The sequence below is a fragment of the Parasteatoda tepidariorum genome, chromosome 4 (assembly GCF_043381705.1).
Source record: "Parasteatoda tepidariorum isolate YZ-2023 chromosome 4, CAS_Ptep_4.0, whole genome shotgun sequence".
Lineage (NCBI taxonomy): Eukaryota > Metazoa > Arthropoda > Arachnida > Araneae > Theridiidae > Parasteatoda > Parasteatoda tepidariorum.
The window spans coordinates 66,423,749-66,431,888 of record NC_092207.1 but is presented as its reverse complement, the minus strand read 5'-3'; positions in this window follow the sequence as shown (position 1 = coordinate 66,431,888).

Below are 8,140 nucleotides of genomic sequence, written 5' to 3'. Positions count from 1 at the left end.
ATTCGAAAACAGATGCGATGACGTCAAATAGGATGATAAACAACAACGCCAACAAGACTGGCTAACTCAATTTCATCTTACAAAAAAAAAAAAGAAGCTTTAAGACATTATTTTTGCAAAAAAAAAAAGGAAGAAAAAAAAGTGTAAAACCAAAACTATTTTTTTGATGGACATGGTTTGTGAGAGTATGTAACAGATTTATCAATTTATTAAGGATTTCGGAGAGCATCTTACATCAAACAAATTATACAATAGAATTTGTCTTGTTTAATATGGATTTATGTTCGATAAAGTAGAAGGACTTGTCAGCTCTACGTTCCATATACTTCCGAATTCTAATTCTATTCNATGTTTGTCGTCATTATCGTTTTTTAATTCTAGTTTTTAAGTTTTACTGTTAAATAAAAAGAAAGCATTTAACAACGCTTTTATAGTAACATATTGTCCGATAACAATATTTAACTATAAAAATGTCCTTATAGTGTGTTATATTTCTTATATATAGTTATAATAGCAATTTTTTTATACATTATCGTTAGGAAGCAAAAATCTTGAATGCTAATAACTAAAAGTATAATCTTTGGGCATATAATAATGGAAATATTACACTTACTCATAAACATTCAAAATTACGGCGTTATAATTAAGACACATAAATATTTTATAAATAATGACATTAAAAAATATATTATGAAATCGGAAGAGTTTTCAAGCATCATTAACTTTTATTTTTAAAGCTCAGGTTTTTATTTTCTTCGAATTTGTACATCCCCCCCCCCTCTTATTTTCTGTTTAAAGTTGTTGTTATATATATATATATATATAATGCTTGAGGTTATGATCCTAATATCATTATTACTTCACTATTATTGATATCCTCAGAAAATAATTTTAAAAGAGAGAAGGATCAGTGAAGAGACCAATAAATTGCCCCCCAAAATTTCCGAAACATCTTTTTATTTCTTAAAATTTATTTTTAATGCAGTGAAACCTCTCGGGAGCGACCACTCTCTGCTCTACAGTAAAATGGTCGTTAGTGGACGTTGGTCGTTTTTAGGGTTTAATTCCATTGACTTCAAAATGTTATCGAAAGTACATTATTTTTTGCTAGCGATTTTAACTTTAGTCAGTGTCATTTTATTAGTGCGGAAATGCCATATGTGTTGTCATCATGAAAACCGGATGGATTAATAAAATTTAGCTTCCATAAAAATGATCCCTACTGATATAATTATGTATAAAAACAAATTTACCAATTGCGAATGAGAGAATTATTTTAAATAAATGAACAATAATGTTTTTTATGTTTGAAGTTCATGTTTTTTAGGTTTTTAAGTTTGAATTAAATTTTACATCATAAAAATTAGTTTACTTTAAACAGTGCGAGTTTTGTTTGTTTAATATGCTAAGTTTTCGTCTAAAATAACTTTTTTTTCTAATTTAAATTTTAACTCTAAAACTAAATCATTGATAGCATCGTCTTTCGTGCACTCTGTTTGCAATATGACATTTTCAATCTCTTTAAGACATGTTTCCCAAAGTGTGGTACGCGTACCCCCAGGGGTACGGGAACAGTTTAGCGGCGGCACGCGTTCTTATGCGAAATATCTTGCAACAAGCGAAAATTTCAAAATTTTTTATTTAAAAACCAAATTAGTCATGAAAATTTACGATTACGCATTTTTCTATTGGCTATTTTTTGCAGAGTTAACAGCTAATAATTAATGGTGTCAACAGCCAGTTGTGATTTTTAACTTTTGTGCGATAACTTTTGTTATAGTAAAAAATACATAAATTTTTTTTGTTAGTGGTACACAGCGTTACGAGAAATTTTTTAAGGGTACACAAAAGTCATAAGTTTGGGAAACACTACTTTAAGAGATGGTAAAAAGGAGCTATCTATATAAGAGACACTCACATATGTTTCGAATACTGTTGAATCTGCTTATTTGCTTTGTTAATATTTTTCTTGTTTTCTTATTTGACTTTTTCTGCATTTTGTCAACACCTCCTAGAAGAAAGAATGCCTCAGCATGGATCAATTTAGTAATCCGACGTATCAAACTTAAACTGCGCAGTGGAGGAAAAATAAGAAAAATGTCACTACGTTTGGGCTACTAAGCTGCCCAGTGGGGAAAATACAAAAGATGTCATTAGTGGGAAAAATTCCGTGCCTCTTATAAGTGGTCGTAAATAGACGAGATCGTTACACAGAGGCGATCCTTCTTGGAGGTTTCAGTGTATTTATTTAGTAGAAAAATATTAAATAAGATGACTTTGTATTTTACACGGTAAAATAATTTGACTTACCAGTATTAAATGTCAAAATCATGTGAACTAACTGTTCAAAGAATTCGAGAGAACTCATTTTATAAATTATATTAAAAGATAATTAAATTCCAGCTATAATCAACATTTTGAATAAGAAAAAAACGTAAAAGTGCATTAAAATATTAGTTTTTCTAAAAGTTTTTACTGTACATAAATAAATCCAATTAAAAAAATAGTTGCTAAAATGTCGAGAAAATTATACATAAGTTAATTATTTTACAAAATTAATTTATTTTAGTAAATAAATAAACTATAAGAGATATTTTAGAGAATCAATCCTCATTATCACAAAAAACATCAACGTGAATATGACCACAGTGACCCCACAGCCATACGCCCACACTAGCGCTATTGAGTTATTTGTGATTTTGAGTGGAATATTGGTTCATTACAAAAATTCAAACAGAAATTGACTATTACGATGAACATTTCTTATTGTTTAAAACCATGAGTAAAAGTCGCCTACAACACTATCTAATCAAACTAAAAGCTTTTCCATCATAAAAATCCTTGTTTTATAGTTTACTGCATATAAAATTATCTATTAAAAAAAAAGAGAATCAGCAAAATTTTCATAGAAATTTCGACTGATAAATAACAAAATTTTCTCAGGCTTCTTCTTCAATGAAAAATATGGATATTCCATTAGCACGAAACTTTCTTCAGTTTTTAATTTACCTTTTCCTGGTATATTCTCCGATTAAAAAATTCGTGAAAAAAAGTGACGAAATAACTATCACTTCTTCGAGGAAACAAATTTCGTCGAAATTAATAAATATTTCGTCTTTCTCCTTTTTGTCTTAAAAAAAATAAATACTCGTAGTGCCAATTGTAACTAACTTTTTTAACAATCACTTTAATACGGGCAGCATAAAGCCGGTACGACACAGGGGTAGCTAGATAAATTACACCCATGCTCGAAGATGGATTTGAACTCCGGATCTTTCTGGTACAAGACCAACTTATTGACCATCATGCAGGCTGACCAGCGTACCTAGTCAGTTTATTTTCGATTGTCTGGTCTTATAATAGTTTCGTCATTATAGTTAACAAGATCCCACAATACACAACGAAAAGGTTTGGAATTGATGAAACATTTGAAATTTCGCGTTTTGTCACAAATCGCGTGATTTTGTGATGAAATAAATAATTCTCAAAGTTATTGAAGTACTGCTCATGGATTTCTGAATCGTCAAAAGTGAAAGTTTTATTTCTGAGAGTGTTTAGACCTTTTCTGAATACAATTCATAAGACTGTGAGTGCTTCCTTCAGTATATTTTCGGGAATCGCTTTAAGATATATCTGGAGCCGTTTTGGATCAGAGGGATCGAGTGCTCAAATTCTAATGAGGTGATCTGGGTTCGAATCAGGGATGTATGGTAGATACGAATTCCGCACCCTGTTCTCACGGATCACAATGCTAACGTAAAAATATCCTCTGTATTAGACGGATCATGGAATAGAGTCCCCTTGCGGTCAGGATGACCATGGATGTTTTTTGTGGTTTTCCTATTCGTGTAACGGAAATGCGGGTTAGTTCCATCGAAAAATCTTCAACGAAGACAAGTTTCTCCCACTACTTGATCCTGGCGTTCTCTTGTCTTCAGGTTATGGTTAAAAATTACAAGACTACGGAGTTGAACATTAGTAGTCATAAACCCAAAAAATTGGGTCGGCTGTTCAACGGTGGTTGCAAAAAAGTATATCTTAGACCAGGGCTATCCAACTGCAAAGAGCCCACGGGCCAGAATTCCGGTCACTGATCACCTGGCGGGCCGCAGTTTGAAAAAGTTGAACAATAACCTCTTACCTCTTATACAATAACAATTAATAGTTGAATTATTAATTATAAAACAATGGAACAGAAGGATTATGAAACAATTTGCTTACATTTTAATGGGAAAACTAAGGCCGATCAGCCTGAATAAGAAGTTGGCGGGCTTCACAATATGTGTTGGAGGGCCGCATGCGGCCCGCGGGCCTCTAGTTGGACAGCCCTGTCTTAGACTATTCATTCTCTTGATAGGATATCACTTAACTATTTTTTCTGAGGTGCCATTTAAAAACATAAGAGAAAAAATAAACTTTTAATACAAGGGAGTTATTTTTTAAAAAAAGTTTTACTTAATATTTTCTACATTTTTTTTACATATTTATTTTCGTCTGCAAATCCAAAATATAATTAGCGACACCCGCTATTCAGTGCTAGTTCTATTACAAGGCGTTTTAGCAATGACATATTTTAGACTATGGAGACGATACCTAAATATTTAATAGTTTAAAATATGTCATTATCCAAAAGCCTTGTGACAGAAGTAGCACTAAACAGCAAGTACCGCTTATTATTCTGAAATTGCTGACAAAAATAAATATATTAAAAAATTGAAGACAAAATTAAGTTTAAAAAATTAAATTCCCATGTTACAACAACTTGTTTTTCCTCTGCATAAATTAAGATTTCATTTTTTCTAATTAAGTTTCCGTTAATTAAGTTTTTAATAGAGCAGTATATTTATCAGGCATTGTAATGCTTAACAATCTTGCCTTATAATACATAATTTAACCAAATTCCCCATTTGAACACAAATATTATATTTGGTGCCCTCATTCTGAAGACAAATTTTAGACTTTTTTAATGGTGTTAAATAAAGATCAATACAAAGTTTTGTATTGGGCTCTCAGGTCAAAAGGTCTCTTCCAGTATCTAAACACTATCTTCAAAAAGTATAGACAAATGAATTCAGGTATGCTTCCTAGAAAAATGCCGATATTTTAAATATTTATTATAAATATAAGTTCCAATTTTCGCTCTCTCTCTCATGTTAAATGTGCTTTTAATTATTGGAATACTAATGGTCCTTTTAGAGTTTGTTATTTCTGTGTAAAAATTTAGAATTGGAATGTCTAGAACGCTTTCATTTAACATTAGCGCACGATAGACAAAGTATAAATGGCAGAAAACTATTTACAATTAATTAGAAAACTGGTCAGCCGCTCTTCTGACAATGCATTCTTGATCAACGACATATTAGAGTTACTAAGAATTTCTAATTTAATACTCGACGCAGCCACCGATTACTTTGAATTTTTGTTGGTACAATATACTTACTCAAAGTTGAATTGAAGGGACGCTAAAAAATTTTTGAGACAGCAAGGTTTCGAGATAACAAGTTCAGAACTAAATATGTTCTAAAAAGTAAAAAAAATATATACTCTAAAATGCTACTCTAAAAAGTAGAGTCATGAAACATAAGAATAACTATTAATAAATATGCATGTAAAGATGACAGTTGACTATAAGTCAAAATACAACAATGACAATTTTATTTTTAGAAGTAAGACAAAAATGACTATGCAACAAATATTTTTTTCCNTTTACCTTGCATTTACCTAAAATTTATAACTTTAACATTAAAAAATATTCGAATGAAATTTTAAGCAAATTAGATTTAAATAAATGTGCTATTATTAAAATACAATTAATGGAGCTGTTTTTGAACAAAACTTTAACATTTGTCATAAAACTAGTACGAGAAATATACAGGAACTGATTTATGATTGATTTACTTTTTGGGAACACACTACGGAGACATGTTATTGGGGTGGAGCTACAAAAAGACGTAACAGAAGGCAATGCCGAGAAAGCCAATGAGCGCGCTCGAAATCTCTTGGGGATACTATGTGTGTAAAGAGAGTTTACATGCGGCCCGGGGACCGCATCCGGCATGCGAAGCCTTTTTCTGTGGCCGGCGAACTAAAATATATTAGTTGTCCTTTTTTTGCGGACAATTTTCATACGAAATCTACATGGGTTTAAAATGCTTTTCTCGTTAATAAAAACCTAATTTCTTCGTTTCTGTGAAATCTATCATACCAACGGTACAAAAAGAATTATTTCTCAGGTTTTGCATCCAAGAAAATATTTATTCAAATACAAAAATAATTTTGTATGTTGCTCTTTTTTTATTTCATTTTTTTTTGTATTTTGTGAATATAATTTAGCATGTGTGTATCAGAAATTTTCTCGAAGAAATTCTCCAATTTAACTTTTTGAAACCACTCTGTTTGGACGAATATATTTACACACACATTTGTAAATTTTAAATTTAAAATGTAAATATCTACTCTCTGGTGGTTGCAGCAGACAAACCTCAATTTTGTCATTGAACATTTTGTGTGCTACTATCTAAGTTTTAATACCAACCCTTTTAAAGTTTTATATCTTAACAATTAGATATCTGTTGCGCATTAATTGCTTAATACATGGGTGCACATTAAAGTTATTGTAGTCCGAATTTTCTAATATGCAATTAAATATTTTTAAAAATCTACTTCTTATTTTAATTTTTAATTCAATACTTTTGTTTTGTACAACTTGGTGAAAATCTACAAGCATGTTCCTACAAGCATAAAAGAGTCCTAGATAAAATTTTGATAAAGTTGTGGTCCACCATTTGATTTGTGTTTTTAATTGTGGCCCCCGGCCTCATGTAAGTTGGAAACCGCTGACCTAGGTCATACAGGCATCTGAACGGCAGATATGTTGACCTCTCTTTTAAGGGCACCATATTAAGTGGGTCAACGTTGCTCCCACAGTAAGGACAGATAGTACAGTGAATGAAAGAACATCCAAGCCTTGCCCTGGATTCGAACCCAGAACCCAGGGTTCGACTCTAGAACCTTTTCTACTTATTACCCTTCGATATTATTTAATACCCTTCGATATCCATTTAATACCCTTCGATTAAATATAAATGAATTAGTTTACTATGAATGAACTTACAATGTGATTTTTGTGAAAAAATTACTTTTCTATTTCGAAAAAAATTTGATATAACAAAGTTTTCGAGAAGAAACCCTTAGATATAGAGATTTAAATTAACATTAGGTGGACATGTAATTCCAAGGAGGAAAAAATTATTTTACATAACGATGAGGTTTTCGTGATATAGAAGTTCGAGATATCGAGAGTATACAGTATTTCGTATAGGCAATTCGTATAGGTAATTTTATTTCGTATAGGTAAGTCTTAAGCAAATCAATTCTTGTTATTTCGCGACCTTGAGACTGTACGTTAAGGAATGAAATCAGAATTTTTAAACTAGTTTTAACTGGTAGTTGCAAAATCAATTTTTTTTTACATTAATACGTAAAGGAATAAGAGACATTATGGGAAATAATTTATAATTAATAAAAAACTTGGTTTCCCCCTTCTCCCCTCCTACGTCAATCCTTAAATGTATGACATACTTAGTATTGTACTTATCCTGAAACCGATTATTTTAATTCTCTGGCAGTATTTTGTAGGAGAAGGCGTTCTACTTTGGGACAGTTTTAAAACTAATATTTTTATTTTTAATTGGATAAAGATCAGAAATTTAAGTAATATCTTATTACTTACCATTTAAAGAACCTATAAACACTTTAAAATTAAATATATGTTTTTTTATAAGTAATAAATTATTTTTTACACCCGTTCAAAGGGTGTTGTATTTTGGGATGCATGAGATTGTACCTTAGCACTCAGTAAAAAAATATATATATAGCAAATAAATCTTATTTAATGAATAAAAAATGCAGAACATTATAGAAAAAAATAAATAAAAAGTTTCTTTATCTACCAGCTTAGCATGTCATATGCACTGAAATTGCCAGGGAATTTGAGTACTCACTTCTAAGCAATGAAGACCTTGTTGCTGAGGGTGAAAGCAATTTACTTATTATTTCTTCTTCATCTATGGTTTCATTTCTTAAAATGACTCTTAATGACTGCTCTTTCCATTTTTAACAAGGTGTTGAATTTTATACA